Source organism: Felis catus, chromosome B3 (assembly GCF_018350175.1).
Source record: "Felis catus isolate Fca126 chromosome B3, F.catus_Fca126_mat1.0, whole genome shotgun sequence".
NCBI lineage: Eukaryota > Metazoa > Chordata > Mammalia > Carnivora > Felidae > Felis > Felis catus.
In genome coordinates this window covers 127,329,335-127,356,214 of record NC_058373.1, presented here as the reverse complement: position 1 = coordinate 127,356,214, position 26,880 = coordinate 127,329,335, and the positions used below count along the sequence as shown (strand labels likewise).

Genomic DNA, 26,880 nt, shown 5'->3' with positions numbered 1-26,880 from the left:
AAGAAATACTATTTATAAAAATGCCAAAAATGGAGAAAAACATATTGAAATTCAAATAGTCAGAAGATATTGACAGTATGCATAACCAAAAATGGAAAAAAAAATTATATGTCTAATTAAGAAAGAACAAATATCTGGGGCGCCTGGGTGGCGCAGTCGGTTAAGCATCCGACTTCAGCCAGGTCACGATCTCGCGGTTCGTGAGTTTGAGCCCCGCATCAGGCTCTGGGCTGATGGCTCAGAGCCTGGAGCCTGTTTCCGATTCTGTGTCTCCCTCTCTCTCTGCCCCTCCCCCGTTCATGCTCTGTCTCTCTCTGTCCCAAAAATAAATGTTGAAAAAAAAAATTAAAAAAAAAAAAAGAAAGAACAAATATCTAATGTTTAAATGGCCTAAATTCATGGAACAAGCACTTAGCAAAAGAAAAACTACAAATGACCTACACACATATGACAAGCTTAGTAATGATTAGTAATTATTACTTCTCACTAATAATCATTCAAAAGCAAATTACAGCCAAATTAGCTAAAATCTAATCACTTGTTTATCGAAATATAAAATGTCTGACAAAGCTGAGTAGTGGTGAAGAGATATAGCAGGGCAACATTCACACCCTAAAGAAGAGGGTAGTAAATAATTGATAGATTAGTTTGTAAAACAATTCACATTGTGTTTTAAAGCTAAATAAAATCCAGCAATTACACTGTCAGGCATATGAATTAGCATATTGATTTTTGTTTATTTTTAAAATTGAGGGTTGTGACATATTAGGTTGTGCAATTATTTTGGTGGGTCATATACAGAAGCTCTGAAAATGAAATAGAATAGAGGAGAAAAGATCAATATTCACCTAAGGATAAGGGCTTCAGTCATACACATATTTGCTGCAAGAGGCAATCCACCATGGGTCTTGGTGGCCCTGCACATTCCTACTTGGTATGTCAAGAATTCAGAGCTCTGCCCACTCTTTGTCCAGGCCACGACTCAGGGTGGTATTTGCAGTGAACAGCCTTGGGGGATGAGGTAATGTCTCCCCCCCAGACAACGTGCAGGCTTACTACATAAGCGGAAGATCACCCAAGCTCAGTGTTTCTCTCTCGTAACACAGCCCACTGCATGTTCAGGCATCCATCACGGACCCTTTGTGTCACACCTGTGGGACTTTGAGGTATGGGGAATTGATGCCAGAAAACGTGAAGCTCTGGCTACTGCTCTTGCCATGAGTAATGAGGTCCTTTGTCTCTGACCTGAGAGTTTTGTGTCTCCTGCCAGTATCCATGAAATAATAGCAGGCCAGTTTGTTAGCTTGCAAGTAAGATGATATTCCACACTCTGCACGGTTCTCCCTAATGTTTTCCTGGCCACAATGTGAAACTTTTCTAGCTGCGCATCACTGTCAGAAGAGTTTGAAAGCCATTTCACCAACCAAGAAACATGTAGAAAACATTTATAGTAGTTGTATTTGGAATAGCCAAAATAAAACAAAACAGAAGCTGAAAACAACACAAAAGTTAATCATCAGGATGGTGGATAAATCGATACTAGGATAGCCATTTAAAGAAATAGAGAGAGAGCAGTGAAAATAAACAATCCTCAGCAACATGCAAATGGGTCATACAAACAATGTGGGTCAAATAGGGTCAATTACAGATGACTACCAGCAATATGACAACATTTTGATGATTTTTTAAAATAAAGATAATTAAGCAGTATATTAAGACTACATACATGTGTGGTAAAAATCATTATTTTATTTCTCTCAATTAGAAAGAAAAAATTATAAACATAACATTCAGGACAGTGATTTTAGTCCTGGAAAAACAGTCTGGCTCATGTGATTAACATAAGCACATGAGTAGCTTCAATGAAGAATGTATGCACAGGAGTTCATTAATAGCTCATAATGTAAAAATATAAAACATATATTAATTTCATGTGCAAAATATTAGTTGGTAATTTTTTTAAATCACTTAAATTCCAAAATAATGTAATGCAGAGGTGGAAGAGGAGAATGGGCAAACTATGCAGACTGACAATACCAAAAACTATTTGTTTCAATCTTTAATATAATTGCCACCAATGGAGAGTAAAATAATTTAATTTCAAACTGCATTAGTTTTTACTGCTTGGAGCACAGACTAAAGATGTTCCTTAAGTAACCAGTTTTATATTAAGTTCCATTTTATTTTATATAAATGGAAAATTGAAAATACCAGTAAATTCAGATTTAGGGCTGAATATTTTATTTGTAATTTGGGTGGAACAGCCCACTCATACCACTTTTCTGTGTTAAAAAGAAGCTCAAGGAGTATTATACCCATAGCTTAAGAAATCCAAACATGAGAATATAGAGAAAATGTTTGAGAAGCTTGAAGTTAAATGGATCCCTCTCTATATGCACCATGCTGAGCGAAACATAAAATTAAATTAAATTCACAAACAGAGAAACATTCCAGGTTTCAAATGTTGCTAGTTCCCTCAGCTCCAACTCTACAAATAGAAATTTAAAAAATTACATTGAGCTATGAAGGCATGAGTCCTCCTGATGATAAAGCAAAATTTTCAAATATAGAATCATATGACCAGTGAAGTATTTAAAGGGGGATGGGGAAAGGGAAAAAATCGTAAAAATCATTTCTAAAGCATGCACATGCATTTGTTTATAGAGTACCAATTATTCTTCCTTTCGTAAAAAATGAACAAATAAATAAAAGCAATATAAGGTAAATGATTTTGTGCTGGTTTGACCATGCCAACATATAGGATTTATTTCTAATTCTGTTTGTATATACGGTACAAATGTAGTCTTATTAAATCTGTGGCTTCTAGTCTCATGATTACTTCTTCACAATTTATTCCATATGCCCTACGGCATTTGTAACCCTTACGCCATTAAAAACCCTTTATTTTTCTGGCTTCTCAATGATCCCATTACTTTCAGGGGAACCCGAGCCCATTTGGTTTGCAGGAATGTCACCTCAGCAAAACGTCTCTCAACAGAGATGTCTGCCTGGTCCAGAAAGCTGTAGGGCCGTGGGCTGGGTTCCTGAATCTTTGGGGTCAGCAGGAACCTGCCTTGTCAATGCTCAAGTCCTTCCCTGAGCCTCCATTTTCTACATTTGGCCGTTCTCTCTTGCTGTGGAGGGAGAAGCAAACCATAGTTACTTTAGAGCCAGCAGTTAGACTCAGGATTTCAGGAATTTACTTCCCCCTTAAAAAATAAAAGCAACGTACCCCCAGAAATGTATAAAAACTCTGTTTAAGAGGAAATAATATGGAGTCAGTGTGAATGAGCTACAGTCCTAAATTGATGCTGGGTTTGGCTCCAATCTGCTGAGGAAATTTAAGGCTTCACAAGGCCTGGACATGGTGTAGCAGAAATAGAACAAAAGCCAGAAGAGCGGATTCCAGATGGTAATGTTGAAATAGCTCTGAAGAGAAAAGTCCATCATCTCTGAACTTGCTTGAATCCTCTGACTAATACGAGCATCACTCAAATGCTTAAGCATGTGATTTCTACAGAAGGAAGTAGTGTGTGACAGTAAGTAGTGCCACAGCAGACAGAAACACTTCCTACCTCTCATGTGGTAATAACGTTTATGACACAAAATGCTTCCAGTTCACGTACAGGGTTTGGTGATGAGACGGTAGGTCCGGGGCAGCCTGTGTTCCTCGAATTCTGCCCAACCCTCCTGCCTATGAACAGTATCGCCTGGATTTCCCTACTTAAATTTCTTTTAATTTTAATTCCTTCCAGAAGGTAGTAACCAAAGTAGGTCATACTAAACACTGTCTTATATCCCTGTGATCTCACCTTTCTACCATCTGAGCGTGTCTCTGCAGGATGGCCGAATATGCCACCCCAAAGTATGTCGCCTTGGCACATTTTGAGACGTTGGCACTTGAAAAACAGCCAAAGTAAGGAGAGGCCTTCTCTACCTAAACACAGACCCTGCAAGAGGAACTCAATTGTCTAAATCTGCCCCAGGAGCTTCATCTTCTGAGGAAGATTGACTCATGACAGAAGGAAAGATGCCACACAGAACATGCTGTCACAAACTGTCATACCTCCCACTCTGTTTTTCCAAGGGCATCAAAAACTACCTGCTCTTCATCTTTCCCCCAAGTCACTTCCTCTCTTTGAGAAAGTCTACCCCCCTCCTTCTCTTTCCCTATCAATATAGTGTTTAATCCTGAATTCTATACCAACTCCAGGAGTTACTCATTTTCCCTGAGTTTCTTCCATGTATATAGGAGATATTTATATTAGTAAATTCTATTTGCTTTTCTCTTGTTAATCTGTTTTTTATTATAGGAATCTCACCTAAGAACTCAGAATAAGAGAAAATTACCTTTCCTCTCCTTCATCACTATCACCCCCACTTTCCCAAACACTTGCCAGCCTCTGTGACATCAACCTGTGTCACCTCATCACTGCCCCTCAATGTTAACGTGCCCCTCCATCCTCCTCATTGAAAGAGCAGACGTTAAGAGAGTTTTGGACTGAACGAGGCTGAAGCTCCAATACAACCATTTATCGGCTACAGTATAACCCAGGGTCAGATAGTGAATGTCTCTGAGACTTAATCTCCTCCTCAGTAAAATACTTGCCTCAGTCTCTGGTTGTAAAGCCTGGCTGAGCTGATACCGGGAACAGCATCAGCTAGTGACCGGCACAGAGTACGAACTTAATTCTCGGCACTGATGAAGGTGAAAATGAAAAGGAGGTAAAGGATGGTAAGATCGATAATTAGAATAAGCATTATTGTATAATAATCCAATGAATTTAATGGTCTCTCAATATCATACTGCTTTATATCAGGCATAAGAACATCCAGAATATGATCTAGGAAAATGAAAAGATATACAAGCACAAGACTTGAAGATAAGAGCTGACAATCAGGAAAGAACTTTCAAGGACTTTTTCTAACCATAATGGTTCTTCTAAAGAAAAAATCATCTCAAGAGATGAAACTACACATGTACTAACGTGAAGCTGTAGAAACACTGCCTTTATGATTCGTATTAGAAACATTTTAATTACTATCACACATGCTTTTGATAAAACGTGCCAGTAAAGTTGAGAGAATTAAGTCATTCATTTTTTAATACTGCCTGTATTTTAATAGAAGTCAAAGTACGCTCATAATTTTATTTTATCACCTCTTGGGATTGCAAAATATTTTCTCTTTTAGATTTTGAAGAATCAGTATTCAAAGCTTCTCATCTTTACATAGAACATTTAAGGAATGTAAGTGTTTGTTTTATCCCTTTTCGGGCAGAAATGTGTGTTTGGGGAACTTGGAGGATACAGAATGTACCTTTTCTTTTAGTTTTAAATTGTCCTTAAAAAATCAGGGAGGCCATGAAAAATAAGTAAAAATTGAAAAGCGTGGAAGTCAGTAGGGGAGCATTTTACGGAAGAAATCGGTCAAGCAAACGTACATAGACCAAAAGCTTGGAGTATTGCCTTAGAAAAGGAACATTTGATTGAGTGCAGTAGAAGTCAACTAAGTGGCTTGTCTGAAAAGGGAAAACTTAGTGGAAGAGTATCTGGACACCACATCAAAGCCATTGCCAGCAGTGTACCTGGATTTCTCCAGAACCTGGAACAAGAACAAAAACATCAATGAGAAGACAAGCACTTACTCTTTCCTCTGCTTCTGCTTAAGGGAAAATGAGTGCTCGTCTCTGACTCTCCCTGTGTTGTCTTTTAATTTTCTCCCTTTACATACACATATTAGTTTTCTCTGCTCTTCTACTTATTCCATTATGACCATCTCAAAATGGCACTTCCAATCATCTTTTACCTTGAGTTCCTGTCACTATCCAACAAGACTGCCCCAGTTTAGGAGAAATACTAGAATTGACTCAGTTTCAACCATAATTTATTCAATCATCTCTGACTTCAGGGAAGGATAATGAGGTGGATAGGTCTACAAGGCCCCACTGCTGTGAGATGCGCAATGTACAATACAGGGTATGTCTTTTACAAAGGTAAAGATACACACGTGTAAATTCACTTTGTCTAAAGGGAAATATTTCTAAAGGAGAATATTGATATTAATCAGGTTACATTCATTAAACAATATCAGATGATATAACCAGGAAACCTTAATATCTCAGTCACATACCCAAATAGAAATATGCTTCTGATTCATGTAAATTATATCATTTAATGGATAGATGTGCCAGAGTTGTAGAGAGTTTATCTGCTTCACACATTCAACCAGACTGTCTGATAGAGGTTCTGCCATCTTTAATACAAGGCTTCCAAGAGTGTCCTGGGTTTTGACATCCAGCCAACAGAGAGGAGAAGATCATGGAGAATCATGTGTTGGAGATTGTCATGGACTAGTCCTGAGTGGGAGGCACATTACTATGGTTAAATTTCCATTTATTAGTACTCAGTTATATGTATACATCTTACTTTAAAGATGTCTGGAAAATACAGCATAGAGTCCAAGAAAAAAACATTTGGGGCTTTGATTACCAGTATAAAGGGGTTGGATATCATTCTTTTGTCAATGTGGAGTTATTGAATATTTTTGAGTTAATAAGGTAAATTTGAACAGTAGTTAAAGTGATGTAATTTGATTTCTATGTATCAAATATATTAGAGGTGGAGGACTAGTGATTTAATTTCTAAAAATCAGGGAAACATATTGAAATGCAGGGTTTTTAAGAAAGTAACTTCAACAAATCACGGAACATAATAAGACAAAGACCAATGTCTTCCTCTTCTTCCTTTCAAAAACTATTTATTGGGGTGGCTGGCTGGCTTAATTGGTACAGTAGGTGACTCTTGATTTCAGGGTTATGAGTACAAGCCCCATGTTGGGCACAAAGCTTACTTAAAAGCAACTATTTACTGAATATTTACCCTGTGCCAGAGAATAAGAGATATACTAGGAATGCAGTGGTTTACTTTTCAGGCAGTTACAAACAGCTGTAGTCTAGTGGGATGGGGCTGATATAATTTATTGAATTACTAATTCAGTACCAAATTAAATTGTGATCAATATTGTGAAAAGGATAGAAATCTATGAATGAGTGTAACAAACTAGGCAAGGGCTCTCAGAGTAAGTGAAATTTAAATTATGTGCATGTGTGTGTGTGCATGCATCTTTACATGACTCAGAAGAATCATGTGATGTTGCAGATTAGGAATTCAGGGAAAAAAAGGAGTTTACCCAAGAAAAGTATATCTGATGGATATGATGATAAGTTCAAATATGGAGTTACTAATTTTGAGGATGTTAGCTAATATCTAAGAACATATCTCTATTAGTTAGTTACAAATGAGGAAATGATGGCAGGTATTCAAAGAAAGTCAGATTTATACGTGCAGACAACTTTGGTGTAAAACCAATGATTTGGGTGCCACTTTTGACAGGCTCTAGGCCTCACTTGGATCCTGTACAAGGATATTTCTTATAAAGTATTATAATTCATGTCTGTTTTTGCGTTCAAAAATGTATGTTTCTTTTTCTTAATTTAGGTCTGATGCTGCATCATGATTAAATGTTTAGGTAGTTGAAGTTCCCTCTGGATTATTAGTTCCTTGGGAATGTACATATTTATTCATCCTTCTCTTCCCATGCTTTGTAAAGAACCCAAAACAGAGCAGGTGCTCAATAAATATTTGATGAATTGGAGAGAATAAAGAAATGAATGATGAATGGGTACTGCGTATGCAGAGATGCACAAGGTTTATGGAGCAGAGAAAACCGAAGAAGGTACCAAATCTTGGAGGCATGAGAAAGCCTCCATGACGTACAGAAAATGCAAAGTGTGGGTGCAGAAAGGTGATGGGGACAAACCAGGACAGATGAATTAGGGCCACACTATGCAAATCCTCTATGGCCTAATAGAGCAATTTAGGCTTTATTCTGGAGGATATAAGAAGTCATCATAAGGTTTCAAAATGTGAGTAGCTAAAGAAAAAGATGGAATGTAAGAGTTGAGGACAATTAGTGATTGAGGGAACAAAAAGCTATTTTCACATTTCAGATTGAGAATAGTGATGCTGAACTAAAGCATGTTCTGTACCTCTGTATGCAAACAAAATTACAGTTTCTAGAAAATTCTTTAAAAAACAGAATCTAATAAAGCTGAGGAAATGACTCCAAAAGGCAAAATTACTAATCCTGTTCCTGTGATTAATATGGTGGTCTTTCTTCACATACCTGTGAAACTTTGCAGATAAATTCAGAAAGTATGATTTTAAAAATTTACATATGGTTATATGAGGCAGGAAGAGGCACCATCAAGTTTTGAAAGGAAATCTTATAGGAGATTTTCCAGAGAACTGTGATCAGACTACCCCATTCAGATGTCGTGCTACAGAGTACTGGGTCCCATAGTGGCAACTTTATCTGATGATAACAAGTCAAGATCACAAAAGCAGCCAATACAAAAAAAAAAAAAAATGGGTGTGCTGTGTTCCAATAAAACATTATTTCCAAAAACTGCTGGTGGGCCAAATTTGGCTTACAAGTCATAGTTTGCCAACCCCTGATCTGGTACCTGATTATTGTAAGAACAATGTGTGAGCAAGGTAGGTCAACATCACAAGGCATAATAAAATTTTTACTAAAGCTATCTCAGAATTCTACTGCATAACATGCCATGCTATTACTAGTAGATTATTATCTGGAGCAAGGGGGAAACATGTCAAGGTGGCACAGCAGTTTTCTTTGCAAATGAGACACACATTGAAAATTATTTTTTGATGTTCATAAGGTCAGTAGCCCTCGGAGCCTGATGTTAGGAATCTTAGGGACCTGATATTACTGGAAAATGAGTCCCCTTAAATTACACTAATCTGAAATATCCACTTCAAAGATCAGTGATTTATTAGAGTATCGGGCTGTCTTCATCGGATGAGGCTGCTATCACAAGATACCAATGAATGGATGGTATAAACAACAGAAATTTATTATTCACAGTTCAGGACACTGAGAAGTCCAAGACCGAGGTGCCGGCAACTTTGCTCCTAGTGAAGACCCTGTTCCTGGTCCGCACATGGTCATCTTCTCCTTGTAGCTTCACATGGCGAGGAGAGAGAGAGAGGAAGCAAGCCCTCTCTTGTCTCGTCTTATAAAGATGCTCATCTTATCGTGAGGGCCCCACCCTAACAACCTAATCACTTCTCAAAGTCTCCATCTCTAAATACCATCACATTGGTGATTAAGGGTTCCACATATGAATTTGCAGGGTACATAAACCCAATAGCATAGGTCAAAATAAACTTGGCAACTGAAGTCAAGTCATTGAAAAGTCTTTATAGTTATTTTCTCAGTCACCAGGTCACTTTTAACAGCTCCCTCCCCATGCCAAAATAGGATAGTGTATTGACCATTTAACCTTTTGATGCCTGAAGAAATGTTTTATGCCTTTACCTCCTGACTCCATTCTTCCTTTCATACCATGTCCATTGCTTCCTTTCACCCACATGCCACCCCGCTATCAAGACCCTTGATTCTGAAACCTCAAATGGCATTTAAGTTTCACTCCAAAATGAAATTTTTCCAATAAACTTCTTTGTATTCTGTCATTTGAGGTCCTGCCCTTCCTTGCTTATTGTGGAACCCGATCCAAGATCCCAGAATTTCACCCTAAGCCAGACACTGTTGTCCTCAAAGGGATTCAGATGTTTGTGTATGTGTATAGCATTCATTCAAAGAATAGTTTATAATAATTATAAGTAAAATATTGCAATAAAATTATAACAAGAATAATTACATATTTCCTTTGTGTTTAATATGTGTACATGAACCTTGTGGCCATTCTTTTAAAAATAGTTCATGGGGCGCCTGGGTGGCTCAGTCAGTTGAGCACCTGACTTCGGCTCAGGTCATGATCTCACAGTTCGTGAGTTCGAGCCCTGTGTCGGGCTCTGTGCTGACAGCTCAGAGCCTGGAGCCTGCTTCTGATTCTGTGTCTCCCTCTCTCGCTGCCCCTCTCCCACTTGTGCTCTGTCTCTCAAAAATGAATAAATGTTGAAAAAAAATTTTTAAATAGTTCTGTTTTGCTTTTCTTATTTTATCCCTTATATTGTGTATTTATGCATATATGCATGTACACAAACACATATTTATATATGTTATATATATACTCTATGTAACATTTATATATGTTATATATACTCTCTCTATATATATTAGAGTCCCCAAGTCCTCTCTATTTATTTAAGTTTACCTTATTTGTGGATATTTTTAAAGAGGCCTCTCCTAAACTCCTCACTTCAACATTTTTATTTCTTTCTTATGAAATCTGGAGTTTTCTGAGAGTTCAGTCAAGGTCGTGGAACACTTAATTTTTAATCAGTTATTTAGACCGAAGATTGATAGTTTTCAAAGTCAACGCCTAACACTTCTTCTGGAAGGTGTACCTGTGTTTCCTGCATTTCTTCCCCATCACTCTCTTTTATTATCCTGAAGAGAAAGTATTATTTTTGATTTTATGACAGCTCAGCCGCTTCTATCAAAGAACAATCTTTGTCATTCCTCACTACCTATCTTCTTCTTTGCTGATCTCTTGCTCCCTCTGAACCAGAAACATTCCTTAGATTTATGGACATTTCTTGTACAATGTTCTTTTCATTTTGTTGCTTAGATCTTTACTCATTTTGGTTCTAGTTTCTTTAGCTCCATTTTGGGTTTTTTCCAATCTTCCAGTCTTTGACATTTCAATCTATTAGTCTTCTTTCTGTATGTGCTTTTTATTCACTCATAGACTAGTCTCACCATTCATTTCTCTTCCTGAGCAGAGAGAATTCTGCCTTTGAACAAATGATGCTTTTCTTCAATGTATTTTTCCCATATAGTCTTCCAACACTAAGTGATTAACTTTTTTGTACTTACTGAGGGCCTACTATGTATCAGGTGGTACATATAAACACGCTTCATTGAGTCTCACAACTATATAATTGATATATTTCTACAGATGGGTGACTAGAAGCTTGGATGGATTAAAGGGTCAACATTTATACAAGTACTGGCTTTATTCTCCAAATATTTACTGAACTGTTTGCAAACTCCAGGCACAGGATCAGATGTTGGGAGTGTAGCAGACTAGAAAACTATTGATATCCACATTCTCATGGAGCATTTTGCAGGACATTATCAGTATATAAGTAAATGTGTAATCAGATATAAAATAACCTAGTATTTTAAACATATACTAGATATATAAATTGTGATATACATAAGGAAGGGAATGCATATGTGTTTTGATAAAACATAATTGGGGGTGAGGTGGTTGGGATAGGTCTCAGTGAAGAAACAACATGGTAGCAGAAATCTGAGAGGGCAGGACTTAGTTCTTAGAAATGAGACGAGAAGAGCATTCCAGGCCCAGGAATGTGAATAAAGCAAGGACACATGGCAGGAAAAGTTGTAAGTATGTTCAAGAAACAAAATATTTCCAATAATGCTAGGAATTAAGCAGCATGAGATGAGATTGAGAGATGGGACGGTCATGCTCCAAAATATAATTTATTCCACCTCTCTCCTAGAAGTCATTGGCACTTTCTTGACCCAGCAATTTAGCATTTATTCCATGGCATTTATTGGCATTTGTTGTTATGTCAACATTGAAATGTCTCAGGACTCAGGCTTGGTTATTCTTATCTAACTATATTCACATTCTTGGTGAATTCACTCTCATGAAGTTTCAAAGCTTCAAATACATATGTATCCCAATGACTTCCAATGCTGCCTATAGCTGGGACCTCTCCTCTGAACTCCAAAACTGTATATCCCCATATGTAGACATCTCCACTTGGATGTTTGATAAACATCTCAAACACAACTTCTCAAAGGCCAATTTCATTAGCAGATTACTTATGGGGTCTGGGATTTTATTTTACCCCCATTCACAAGCCAAGGAGTTAACTCCTTGTTAACTCCGTGTACTATTTCATGGATGCTTCAGAAGACACAAAACTTCTGTTTTGAATTGTTTCCCTTGATCCTAAGTCTTGTGATGTGGAGGAGGCCAGAGAGATGCTATGCATGCAGTGGATTTTCATTGTTACCAAGGGACTCTGAGTTAGCACAATCCACTGCTTGTATAACAAGCAGTAGGCAAGCTTGCTATCTCTCCCTGAAGCAGAGACTTCATCTTTCAAAGTTGCTCTCTCCAAAACACGCTCTGAGAAACTGCCCAAGTTAAGAGCAATCGAGGCCTGGTCATTTTTTGATATAACTAGAGAGACAAGTGAGAATTCAAGAAACTCACGGAGGACTGTCTCACACAATACTTCCATAAAGTGGGTGTGGTTGGCATCACGAAGGCATGTGGAGAAGAGTATGAGTCTAAAAGCTGCTACTGTATCCCTTGACAGTAAGGGTAGTTTAGAGGCATTGGGACCTGGTTTAAAAAAGTCAACAAAGAACTTGGTTGGACTTATTTCATCCTCAACCCTGGTGGGCTGATGGCTGCCTGGGCTGGCAAGGCCTAGGTACCTGGGTTGAAGTCTGGGTGTCTCTCACTTGCTTTTCACCATGAACATCCCATAGACTATCTTTAATGAAGCTGTTTCTTTGATGTCCACTTCACCTCACCTCAGCAAGGAGAAGGATAGATACTGTTACCTGGGCCAACATTCCAAGAATATAGATTTCCCCACTCAAAATGTGTTTGCTTTTGAAGTAGCTTCTCATCATGAGTGGACACTCCTCTGAGGACAGAATGTCTCCCCAATCCAATCAGTTATAATACCAGCTCCACACTCTCTCTTCTTCTGAGAAATGAAACTCTACAGGCCTCTTCATCTTTTGCCCCTCTTAAGATCATCTTGCGAATAAGGCATCCTTTTGGTCATCACTCCAGTTGAGGATTTGATACCCATTTCTACTGTCAAATCATATAAAGATACCCAAGATATGAGTGCCAGCATGGTCTCCTTCTATCTGGCTATGGGCTGAGTTGTGAAGATTCCTAGCTCTGCTTGTGTCTCCTAGTCATGACCTGGCTCACTTCTAGCTTCTTGTAGCTTCTCCACACTCAGAGACTCCATTATCGTCCCTGATCCTACCTTGTGAAATGGGCCTGCTAGGTTTCTCCAGCCCCAGGATTCCTACCACACTACAGATGGCTTCCTAATATGCTTGTATTTACTTATTTAGTCTGTTTATAGTTCCTATCACCCGCTAGAATCAAAGGTCTCTGGAGGAAAATAGTTTTTTATCTTATATTCACTAATATCTCTAACACCTAGGACAGTGTCTTAAACATAATATTCTTATTATCATGTATAGAATGAATAGATACATGTCACTATTGATTTGTCCATCACTGCCTTCACCACTAGAATGTATTCTCTGTTAGAGTGGATGATCTTTGTCCTGGATGATCTTTGTCACTGCTGTATTCTTTATTTCTAAAATAGGAACAAATCACATATTTTTTCATAAATGTATCCTGAATAAATGCACTGAATGGCCAAAGGAAGTGAGTCCTAACTAAGCTATTTCCAGTATAAAGAAATGTAACCGTTAACTTCCACTTAGGTATCTTGCTAATCACTTAAAAAATTAAGTTTATTTTAGAAGATGTGACTCATTTATTGATTCGGCAAGGATTTATTATTTGCAAGCCTGTATTAAGGGTTCATCCCTCAGAAGGTTTAGTGGAATTTGTTAAAAAAAAAAAAACTAATTCAAAGAATGGCCATTGAATGTGACAGAGACTGCTGGCTATTTGCCAAAACTTGTTTCCTCTTCTTCTGAGGCTCACATGTGCCATTCACTAGCTCTCTGGTTGGTATTTGTGGCACGAGGAGGGTTTTCTGACCGGGGCAGGCAAGCTGAAGGGACATGTGTCCCCTTCAGGCTTGGCCTGTAAAATCTTCCCATGTGCCACTGCATTCCCCTCCCCCCGCCACACCGCCCTGGCTACCCAGAAGGGGGCAACCCCCAGGGAAGTTTTGGAAGTTGCACCTGGAAGATGGCAGAGCTCATTCAGATATTGGCCATGAAAGATTTCGTGGTGCAGAGCTGCCTGGCCAAACTATGCCCCTCTCCCAACTACTCTTAGAATTTATTTTCGTTTCAAGCCATTAGATATTTGGGGGGCATTTTTAAAACCCACTTTAGCATACCTTAACTCACTGAATGAAAAGGTTTGTTGGCTTTTAAAAAGGAAACCGTTTTAGGAAGATTTTTCTAAATAAAATGGTAGCAACACAACAGCCAGTACCTCTTGTTTTCCAAGGTCACAGTGAGGGCGAATCCATTAAGGATGATAAAACTTATACTGTTAGATTTACCCCCACAAGTTATTGGAAGGATTCTCAGACAAATTCTTCATACGGTTTCACTCAAGTTTTTTCTGAAGAATCTCCACAGGTTGCATCTCCCATACATGGGAAACTGTGTTGCTTCTCTCACATGTTGACTCCAGCTTCCTTCCTCTTCCTCTGATTACCACAAGTAGTATTTCCTGGAGGGATCTCTACGAGGACTCTACACAGCAGCTTCCGGCACTTGCATGGAAAACCTTCCACCAGGCACAGTCGGGTGCGTCCAAACCTCTGGAGACAGAGATGTCAACCTGCCTCAGTGAACAAGCAACTGTGTCACTGGCAGGTGTGGAGAGAGGGCAACTCACTCTCTTCTCTGTTGTTTTGCACTTACAGAGTGAAAACGACTTATTAATCTTCTGCTAACATTGTTTCCTACTTTTAATGCTCTCAGACCTGGTCACAAATGTGATTCTTCTTCCTTTGGGGGTGCCGCTAAGGGAACATTAAACCCAATACTCTACCGGAAATCCCCTTTCACACTGATAATTGGGGCTGTGATACCAGTCTAAGCTTTTCTGTCTGTTCCTCTTTGTCCTTCAGAGAATTCTGTCCTCGTTTCTTCATGCAAATAAGTTCCTAGCCAAAAAAGCACACAAGTGCACCAGAAAAAAGCAAAAGTTTGACTCTCTAAACTGAATACAGCTCAAGGCTCAGGTTGAGTCTTGTTACATAAATTAGCCATTGATTTACCGCCAGCACACTGCTTGTCACTAGAACATGTACCAAATGATATATGGAAAGGAATTTATAATGAAACGAAGAACAAAAGTTTTGGGTTTTCGACATTTGTTTAGTTGTCTTGTATCAGGTGTGTGTATCTGAATGTGTTTAAGTGTGTGTGTGTGTGTGTGTGTGTGTGTGTGTGTGAGTTTCTTCAACTTCATTGGAATAATACTATTTACTTTCATTTACTTAAGAGAATTAAAAAATATATATTATTCATTTAATCATGACTAAACAGATGCCCTTTGTTCATGTTTTCATTTTAAGAAAAATGACCCGGCAAACTAAAGTTTCTATTAGCCCTGCTTAGATGACTCAATATGATATGTAAGGGGAGAGTATGGATTTTTAATTAGCCATGTGGCCTCAGTGAAGTTAGTAGTGTAGCTTACATAGAACAGAAATAGAACCACAAAAATGCTCATTTAAGTTCCCTGTTATTAATAGGTAGCCTCTCTGAATTTAGCTTCCTAACTCTTCAATAAGGACACGAGTTTTTTTCAGTCACATTACGAGGCTTAGACATAATATATGCAAAGTGACAATCTTATTAGATACTTGGTAAATAAAAATTTCTTTTCATGAATAGAGAACAAATTTGAACTCTGTTTTGGAAAAATGATTTAATAACCCTCTAATTGCTAGTTGAGCCCTCTTAAAATGGGGAGAACATTGTAACCTATCCCACAAAGTTGAGATAGGACATGTATCCCACTACACTGTTCTCATAATTAACCAAATTAGATAATCATTAGTATTACTAAAAATTAGATTACTTTTCCAAATGTATGTGAAAAATCTGTCACTCATAGCTTTAAGATCGTTTCTAAATGTTTCCCTCTCTTTTCTTTTTACTTTTAAACTAAGTTCTAAATATTGAAGTATCTGTATGCTCAGAGTATTTTTTTTGTTTTTAAATCTTTATTTTTAAATAATTTTGGATTTATAAAAAAGTTACAAAATAATAGAATTTCAATATATCATTTGCTTAGCTTTCCCTAAAGTCAACACCTTGCATAACCATGGTGCACGATCAAAAAAGGAAAATTAACATTGATATACTCCCATTAACTAATCTAAAGACCTGATTTGAATTTCGTGAGTTGTCACATTAATGTTTTTGTTTTTGGTTTTGCTTTCCTCTATTCAATCCAGAACCATTCATTGCATTTAATTGACATGTCTCCTTAATCTCTTCCAATCTGCAAATCTACAAGAGTTTCTCTCTCTCTCTCTCTCTCTCTCTCTCTCTCTCTCTCTCTGTCATTTATAACCTTAATACTTAAGAAGAGGACTGGTCAAGTTTTGTATAATATCATTTATTTTGTTTGCATGATAATTTCTCATGATTAAACTGAAGTTTTTAGCAAAAATACCACTGAAATGAGTTTTTCTCTCATTACATCACATCAAGAGAAACCTAAGGGCAGTGACTTATAACTGGTGATATTACCTCTGGTCACTTAGTGCCAAGTTTTTCCCTGATAAAGTTACTAGATTTCCTTCTATGGTAACAGGCATTTTGTAGGGAGTTACACTGCAGCCATAGAAATATCCTATTCATCATAATTTTGCTCACTAATTTTATTTATTTATTTATTTATTTATTTATTTATTTATTTATTTATTTATATTTTTGAGAGAGAGAGAGAACAAGAATGGGGGAGGGACACAGGAAGAGGGAGACACAGAATTTGAAAAAGGCTTCAGGCTCTGAGCTGCCCAATGTGTGGCTCAAACTCATGAACCCTGAGATCTGAGATCGTGACCTGAGCTGAAGTCAGATGCTTAACTGACTGAGCCACCCAGGCACCCCACTCGCTAATGTTAGTTTATCATTGATGATCTTTGTCTTTAGTCATTATACTGTGCTGTTTGCTCAAAAACGAGTTTCTATTTCACTCATTTCCTGCTCATTACCTAATTATAATTCTACTGCAAAGAATACAAGAACTGACACTACAAAACTAAAAGAAAACATAGGGAAGAAGCTCCTTGACATTGGTCTTGGCAATGATTTCCTAGATATGACAACAAAGCACAAGGAACAAAAGCAAACATTGGCAAGTGGGACTACATCAGACTAAAAAGCTTCTGTGTAGCCAAAGAAACAATTAACACAAGGAAAGGAAACTTATGGTCTTAAACTTTTTATCTGTATTTGGAGTCAGTGGAAACATTGCTATGAACCTTCTTTTCAGAACTTTCTTGAAAGTACATCCCACATCTGTGCTACTTCAGTTCTCTTCCCCCACACCTCCTTTCTGCCTCCACTCTCTCCCTGTTAGTAACTGATCTGAATAGTTTCTGGTCATCATTTCCATATTTCTTAGCTACAAATATGAATATGCATATATAACTTATCATATTTCCGTCTTTTTTTACATGAAGTATATTCCAAATCATTTTCACTTTGTTTAACAATATATTCTTGAAATTACTCTATCTTTGATCATAGAAATCTACCTCCTTTTACAGTTCCATTGTACTTAATTATGCGTACATCTACAATTCATTGATGTACTCTCCTAGGTATAGATATTTAGGTTGTTTCCAATATTTTACAATTATTAATAATGTGGAAATGAATAACCTTGTGTATATGTATTTTCATATTGTGGCAAATGGAAAAAAAGACAATTAGACCATTTTTTTCTGAGCCATCGATGTGTAAATTACTGTAAATATTATTCAAGGTCATTGTGACTAAGCCTGAAGGCTCACAACTTACTTTATAAAATTTTAATCAAAATTTTGTTTAAGAAATATAACTAATACCTATTCAAATAGCTGTTAAATCATTCAATATAATTGTTTTAGCCCTTTCAGGCTGCTATAACAAAGTACCATAGGCTGGCGGGGGGAGGGGGGGGTTATAAACAACAGGATTTTTTTTTTTTTTTTGCCACAATTCTGGAAGCTAAAAGTCTGAGATTTAGGGTGCCAGCATGGTCGGGTAAAGGCTTTTTTTTAGGTCACAGATTTTTCACTGTGTTTTCACATGGTGAAAGAGGAAAGGATTTCTCTGGGGTCTCTAATCCCATTTATGAGGGCCGCACCCTCATAATCTAAGCATCCCCCCAAAAGCCCCACTTCCTAATACCATCACACTGGGCATTGGGATTTCAACATAGAATTTGGGGGACACAACATTAACTACAGCATTAATCTTTTATCACACTGACACTGTGCCTAGCGTTAGTTCAGGCAGACAGCAAGATCATCTTCCTGTGGGCATATGGAACGTTCATCTAATGTAAATTTATTTATATCACCATTTTTCCTCCATCCTTTATACTTCAATAGGATGCCATATTCCTTAGTTCTTATAATATATGAACTAGTAAATAGATCTGTCTGCTTTTGATGAGCAGCATACCTTCCCAAAGTTTGTCATAAATACACATTAGGAACAAAAGGCCAACAGTGGCACAGAGAGTTTAAAATTTTTTTTAATGTTTTTGTTTATTTTTGAGACAGAGAGAGACAGAGCATGAGCAGGGGAGGGGCATAGAGAGAGAGGGAGACACAGAACCCGAAGCAGGCTCCAGGCTCTGAGCTGTCAGTACAGAGCCCGACACAGGGCTTGAACCCACGAACTGTGAGATCATGACCTGAGCCAAAGTTGGACGCTTAACCGACTGAGCCACCCAGACGCCCCCTGAGAGTTTAATCTAATGCCAAAGTTATGCTGCTAATAAGTGGAGTTGAATTTGAAATCTGACAGTCTGTTTTCTGAATCGACAATATGTTGAGTGGAAGTTATGAATACTGATGGGTTTTAAGTGACAGAGACAAGCATTTTTGTGTCTGTGTATTTCCTGACAGCTCACCACACACCAGCTACTGGACCAAAATGAAACCCATCCACCCCCTAACCCTCACAACATGTCTATGAGAAGGGCACAAGATCATGCCACTGCTTCAAGTAAACCAAGTCGTTAAGTGCAAGAAAATGACAGCACCAGGAACATCATATTCTGCAGACTCTATTCTCAACCTCTAGATTGCCATGGTGATTTCTAGGGCATTATATACATTGATTAAAATCTATAATCATCTTCCTTCACATTTTTTTGTAGCACTTGGTACTAGGCACACCATTTTACACGTTCTTTATAAGTCTGAGAGAAAGGCTGTCCTGTCCAGGTAACTTGGTTTTACTCACAAGAACACGGACTCTCGGGGCGCCTGGGTGGCGCAGTCGGTTAAGCGTCCGACTTCAGGCAGGTCACGATCTCGCGGTCCATGAGTTCGAGCCGCGCGTCAGGCTCTGGGCTGATGGCTCGGAGCAGGCCTGGAGCCTGTTTCCCATTCTGTGTCTCCCTCTCTCTCTGCCCCTCCCCCGTTCATGCTCTCTCTCTGTCCCAAAAATAAATAAACGTTGAAAAAAAAATTAAAAAAAAAAAAAAAGAACACGGAATCTCAGAAAGCTATAGTGAAATCCTTAGGGTCATGGGGCAACGAGTTGCGTGCTAGCGTTGAAACCCTGGGTGGAGGAATCCCAATTTCAGAATTTGGGCTTCAAATTCCAAAATCTAAATTCATTGAATTCTTTATCTTTAATGAGTCTGATATCATCTTAAAAAAAAAAAAAGATTATTCTTAGGTGCGCTTTTGTTATTTGAAATAAAGACACCTGCAGAATATTGGCAGTTATTTCAACACCTCAAGTAAGAATCAAGAGATCCATTCCTGGTCCTGGTTTCGCTAATTACCAGCTATATGACATTTGGAAATCCATTTACACTTTAGTAACTGTTAATTGGAGGCTTGTCTAGCACACACACTTTTTTAGAGATATACAGTGAACTGACAGGCTCATAAAGAGCAGCTGTTCAGACTGCAGGCAATTACCTTTCAAGAAACTCCCAGGAGGAAAAAAAATCCATATAAGGATTAACCCTCTCATCTAAAAGATACCTAAGGATATGGACCTAAAAAGCACTTTGATTTGCATATTTTTCTCATAGCATTTGGCTTTATCTTTGGCCGATTCTGAATTTCTGCTTGGAGAAAAAAAAAAGCTAAAATTGGGCTCTTAATTTATTCTGCTAGTCACATATGCTCTCTTTCATCTTGCTAACTTGTAATAAGTGGATGTCCTAATCTCATCGTTCATACCCTTTTCTTGTTGGCAGGATTAAAAAAAAAGAAGAAGGAGAAGAAGAAGAAAAAGCAGAATGAGCAATTTGTAGAGAAGAATATAATAAAGTCCTCCAGTCCTCCTAGAAGGAACTTTTTTTGTTAACAAGGCCTTACATTGTCCCACTGAATAATGCAAAATTTGTTTGGTTGTACCCTGCAGGGCTCCCAGGCCCGGAAACCAGGGGCAGCAGCGGCACTGGGTTGGCACAAAGTAGCAGAAATGTCATTTTTTAATTATGTGGTTCTGAGGGGAATCTATTATCCACTGCTGAGATGCTGAAATCAGACAATTTATCTCCGAGGCAGCTCTGTCTACAATCTAGAAAATATATCTCTTGTCACTGCAGGAAATAGAACGAAAGGGTGTTTTTATTTCTGGTGCCTTATGTTTATAAATTTATTCTTTTAAGTTTTGCCAGTGAAAGGGAATAACGTCCTAACGTATTGCTCTGCCGTTTCTCCTTCCTGAAGGGTGTTCAACTCACCCAGGCTCGTTTTGCCCTGGCTGGTATCAAACCCTCTAGGCCTCACATTTAGTAAGTCTTTGCACTGCCTCCAACTCCTGTTCCAAATGCCCATTGCCAAGGTAAACAGAAACAAATCTTTAACAAGGACCAAGCGAATCAGAGCTATCCACCTAAATTAATACAAATACAAATTGCTCTTTTGCATTTCAAACAAGATGCTGGAAACTATTTGAAACATACCCTTTCTTCTCTTGTGAGTTATTTTCATTTAAATGTAAACTAATACTTATACCTACCAGCTTGTTCATAATGACTCTTCATTATTTCTGATTTTTTTTTCCCTTAAGGTATCAAAGCAAATGAAAGAATTTAGTTCATATTTGTCTACCCCTCCCCCTTTCTTTAAAAAAGCTGCCAAATTCATTACGCTCACTGCTCTGTGTGCATCAGGGCTCTGAGCAATTCACATCTATTAACCATCAGGTACAAGCTAAGTGCTTTTAAAACAAATGCGTGCAGTTTATTTTAAATGAATGTATGCTTTCTATATTTTATAATAGCATCAGGAAATTTGATCAAAACCTGGCAGGCAGAATGATAATAGCTGCATTGCCCTCTAGTGTATACTATTGGTATAGCAGTATAGGTATAGGAAGAGAAATGCAGAGGATTTTTTTGTTCTGTTGCATGAGGGCACCTGTGTGTGTGTGTGTGTGTGTGTGTGTGTGTGTGTGTGTGTGTGTGTAAGATTCCAGAATCAAAAGAAAGTGCAATGTCACCTTCTAGGGTATAGAAGGGGTTTTATTCTGAAATACAAAGTTTTCAAAGACTATGAGCTGGTTTCCTAATGCCGAAAGCACACATCACTAAGGTATTTTCGGCTAGCCTTCTTTGGCAGGGTGAGCAAGGGGAAAATGTGATGATCTTTACTATAGACTTCATTGCTGTAAATATAGGATGTAAACATTCCAGTCAAAATGTTCCTCCACCCTGGCTATTCTTTTATAAACATATGCAACTCAGATGAAAGAGGAAATATGCTTTGACATGGTGTCATTTATGGTCACATGTTTCATAAAATAGGTAAAACAGAAAGGAAATCATACTTAAAAGGATTTGCCTGCAGGTATACACAGTTACTCATCATTTACAAATAACCATTACTACTACTAGCACTATTAGATTCATTTGGGGATTTTATTCTGAATCTGTCAAAGCAAGCATTCCTTGAAAGCTCTTCCAGACTGTGACCAGGAATATTAGGGGACTGTGATATACGGGATAAACACACACACACACACACACACACACACACACACACACACACGGAGGGAGACAGGGACAGAAAGAGAGAGAGGGAGAGAGGTGAAATTTGGGGTAACTGGAATTTATTTTCCAGCTTCTGTGGGACTTGAACCATAATAGAAACACATACACATCACAGATTCTCACCCAAGACCTGCCTTTAATTTCTGGAAATCACCCTAACTTTGTAGCTTCTTACACATACCACACTCCTCAGCTGGGTCTGTGATATTTCCATCTTATCATTTCCCAGTTCCTAGACTCTGAGGCATATAGCTAAACAATGTATATTTTTTCCTAACTGTGCAATAATAGCCAACTCCAGAGCCAGGCATCATGAGTTGAAATCCTACTCCTGACCCAAGCTCTGCTACTTCAGGTAAGTTACCTAACATTCTGAGCTTCAGTTTCCCATCTCTGAAATGCAGAATATGAAAGCATCTATCTCACAGAGTTGCATGAAGATTAAATGAGCTAGGACATATATGTCAATCAGCATAATATCTATTATATGTGAATATATCCACTCAAAAAGCTGTTAGCCATATAAATACCATTTACACTTCAAAGCATGAAGCAAGATGACCTGGTGCCATTGCCAACCGAGATGGAATCCCCAAAGCTGACAGCGAGAGAGAGAGACTGTAGCAATGGGAGTCACCTGTGTGAAGAGGCACTGTATTAACATTCCCTGAAATGCTCTCCACTGCAGTTACTGAAGACAGCAAAGCAGGGCGGCTGCTGAATGCCTCATTGAAGGCACGGGAGTGGCTGGAGGTTGTCTGCGAAACCCCTGTGTGATATACTAACGGATAGAAAAGTCCTCAAATACAGCAATTGACTGGCTCTTTCTGAATCCCCACAGTGGTTCTCTCCATGGAGTCTTAGAACTGGCATGTGGAGAGGAAAGGGTGCTCTGTGTTTCTTCCAATATATCCAAAGGGAATCAAACACCCTAATTTATTAGGGTGTTAAGGTTAAAAGACCATTTTATAGTCTAGAAAAAGAAAGAGGTGCTATGGCTCACATTATTGTCAACTACTTTCGTTTTAAGTAGTTAGCTACTAAATCTTAGCAGAACGCCTCAATTCTCAGGCTGTTGGGGTCCTGATTTGAGACAAAAGGATTTAAATTTCTCTCATTTAGAGATTTCACATGTGATTCTATTACTTGATCATGTCTTAACTGGTGAAATAAAACCTGATTCAGAAACCTGATTCTATCTACTAATCCAAATATATATAGTAGATTATATATATATATATAGATATATATATAGATATAGATATAGATATGTATTTTTATGTATTATATGTATATTTATATAAAAATACATATATATTTACAATCTACTATATATACATCATAACCTTCAGAGAGAAAATAAAGGGACTTATTACAAAAATTAATTGAAAATATGATACAAAATATTCAAGGTATTAATACATTTAATAAAAAGATAAAATAACAAAATTTTGAGGTAATTAGTTTTCACAAGGAAATTACTGCACTGAAATAAGTTGTATATGAGAGATTCTATCAAATTCAACATTAGTAACAAAACTATTTTTCCTCACCAAAATTCATAGCTAAGCAATTCTACCTCTCAAAATAAGAAAAAATAGACATACTATCATCTATTTAAATATTTCAAAGGTACTCAACTGTTAATTAGTACCTCCACAATTAGATTACTTATTTCAAATTCTAATTTAAGTTTCTCCACCTATCACATAGCTGAACATATACATGTGAACTAACTCTCTCTCTCTCTCTCTCTCTCTCTCTCTCTCTCCCTCTGTCTAATGGTTTTTTAGGCTTGACTTTTAGGCTAAAGGACAGAGTACAGTGTACTAAATCTTGCCAAAATTTTGTTCTATTTTTATTCTCTTTGACTCAGGTCCAGTAGGTATTTTTACCATCTTCATAAATGTTCTTGCAGGGAGTCTGGTGTTCTATCTTCCATCCCATTGAAAGACACTTTAACAAAGGATCAAAGAAAATGTAACCTTTCTTAAAGATTCTCTGGTATTTTGTTCTGTTTTTTATCCCTTAAGGCAAATTGTAAATTTCTACCAATCTGTTTCTACTACAAAATGTTTGTATTGGATAGAAAAATAAAAGCAGCATTTTTATAGCTCTTTAATGTTAAGTAATAGGTTGTTCCCCTCCATCTGACATAAAGTACCTTTTCTTTTCTTTTTTTTTAAGCTAGAATGACAATATTCTTCTTTATCTTGTTTTTCAGCCACAGGATTTCCCACCTCTTGCTATAATCCTTGCAATACCATTCAGCATAGGTTTGTCCATTCTATTTACTTTTAATTTATTAACAGAAAATATCTTTTCCAGTACAATGATATCATTATTTAGCAGCAGCAAAATTTTGGCTAAAATATGCCAGGTTTCCACAAACCTGAAATGGTTCATCCGAGATTAGGATGAGACTAGCAAAGCAGCAGGTAGCAGATCTTCGTTTTAAAAAACAGAATTAAAAAATCAAATTAAATCTATCCATTATGGTGTGTATGTATATATATATATATATATATATATATATATATATATATATATATATACATATATATATGTGTGTGTATATATATATATATATATATACACACACATATATATATTTGTAGTAAGGGACTATATGATGACTAATTTTTTAATGCTATATAAAAATCAAAACACAAACAATGAAGTCCAGCAATGTTTTGCATTTATGTCCCTTGGTTAATATCTTGTCTCCTAAAAAGGAGACAGCAGACCCAAAATGGAGTCTCTTGTGCTAAACCCCACATCAGCAAACCAAGACTTAATACCTCACCCAACTGCAGTTTCAGCCTTCACCGGGATTGAAACCTTAACTGGTCAGTCTGGAATTTTCTAGTCAGCACTAGTGATGTAAACCATCTGAAAGCCCCCTGCTGCTCTCCAAAGGAAGGTGACCTCTCCCTAAATAATCCCTTTTGTTGTTATTGACTTCCTTATCCTACCACTTCTCTGCCTTTTAACAACTTTTTCCTTTTCTGAAGCTGTTTGGAGCTCCTTTTTATGGCCAGGTGGGATGCTGCCTGATTTATGAATCACTGAATAAAGCCAATTTGATCTTTAAATTTATTCAGTTGGATTCTGTTGTTTAACATGTCTGAAATATATATAGACTTTAAATAATTGATTGTGAACATGGAAACTGGTAAGCTGATGTGGGGATACGGGCATATTATAAAACCTTCTTTTCCCCAAGATGGTTCCCTTTTCCACTTTTATTAAAAATGAGAGAGAGAGAGAAGCTTATTGAAAACAGGAATATTGCCTCTCCACATTGTTATTTAAAAAGAACTAACAAAACAGATGCTCCTGAGTGGCTCAATGGGTTAAGACTCCAATGCTTGATTTCAGCTCAGGTCACGGTCTCAGGGTTCATTAGATCAAGCCCCGCGTTGGGCTCTTCGCTGACAGAGCAGAGGCTGCTTGGGATTGTCTCTCTCTCCCTCTCCTACGTCCCTCTGTCATTCGTGTGCTCTCTCTCTCAAAATAAATAAATACACTTAAAAAGAAACTAACAAAACAAGTTTTCATATTTTCTGCTGCCATGATTATTTCAAGCAAGTATACGATTTTATAGCATTAAGGTAAAACAAAATGTTTAATGTTTAATTAAAACCTTAATTAAAATGTGTACATCAAGACCATTCTTTCTTTCTTTATGCAGAAACACGTTTATTTAATCACAAGCTCTATAATTCTTCGATCCTAAATTGTATTTTGCTTTTGTGCTTTTTCAATGGAAATTCCATATTTTTTCATTAAAATTTAGTCACATCAGGCTATCTGCAATATATATATGTATATGTATATGTATATCATATACATATATGCATAAATAACAATGAGAAACTAATACAACATTGTGCGTTAGCTATCCTGGAGTTAAAATTAAAAACTTGGGCACCTGGGTGGCTCAGTTGGTTAAGCCTCTAACTCTTGGTTTTGGTTCAGGTTATGATCTCACAGTTCATGAGTTCAAGCCCCATATCTGGCTCCACACTGACAATGTAGAGCCTGCTTGGCCTTCTCTCTTTTTGCCCTTCCCTTCTCTCTCTTTCTCTCTGTCTGTCTCTTTCAATAAATAAACTTAAAAAATTAAAAACTTAACAATAGGAAAAGGACAATGAGAAGAAAGCAGGAGAAGGTAAAATAGTCTATGGCAGGAAATCTATACATTTTGTTTAAAGAAACATCACTTTGGCTTCTTCAGGACCATTCTTCAGGGTGAGTAGTTTGTTAAGCTGAAGACAAAAAGAAGGAAAAGAAAAATTGTGGGCCATTATAACTCATAAAAAAAAGCAGAGGAGGAAAAATTGTGAGTTTAAGGTCTACCGCCTCACCTGTGTTACCGGCTGCCCAGCTGCACAGTCAGCCATTTGGTAATGACTGGGGAGGCAATGAGAAAAGGAAATCTATTCTGAAGGTTTTACTGCAATGATTGATTCTCACTTTCCTACACCAATTCCAAACAGTTTGGTAAGGGATAGACCTTAGGCAAGTAGTCCCTCTGTAACCTGCTGAATAAATACTAATTTTGGAATGCATTGAAGAGTTTTGAAACGTCCAGCTCAAAATATGTAGCAAAATACATTTTGTATGAGATCATCCCTGACAAAGCTGATGCAAGACCAGAAGAGGTTAGGATGTGAAAACCAGACGATTGTATTTTGAATCTCCAAAACCATATTGGGTCACAGGTGGAAAATAGCCCTCTTTCTCATTTCTGTTAATGAACTGTTCATTCTCTAATTAAAAGAAACGAAAAAAAAAGTTAGAAATTTCTCCATACTGCATTATAATTTCATAGTATGTTGTTTTAGAGAACGAAAGCAAATTAGAATGTGAACCTGACAACGTCAGGTAATAAGGAT

At 37.4% G+C, this 26,880-nt stretch overlaps 2 long non-coding RNA genes across 2 annotated transcripts in view; one reads left to right on the top strand and one right to left on the bottom strand.

The window, feature by feature from the left end:
* Positions 1-2,675: 2,675 nt before the first annotated feature.
* The window catches only part of LOC123386161, a 1,074,166-nt gene continuing 1,049,961 nt past the window's right edge, over positions 2,676-26,880 (bottom strand). Inside the window, exon 8 of the long non-coding RNA XR_006599868.1 lies at positions 2,676-5,604. This is a non-coding gene — a long non-coding RNA (uncharacterized LOC123386161). The remainder of the gene's footprint in view (positions 5,605-26,880) is intronic.
* On the top strand, positions 4,599-9,849 carry LOC123386163. Its single transcript, XR_006599873.1, has 3 exons — positions 4,599-4,735; positions 5,194-5,249; positions 8,950-9,849. It is a non-coding gene; the product is annotated as an uncharacterized LOC123386163 (long non-coding RNA).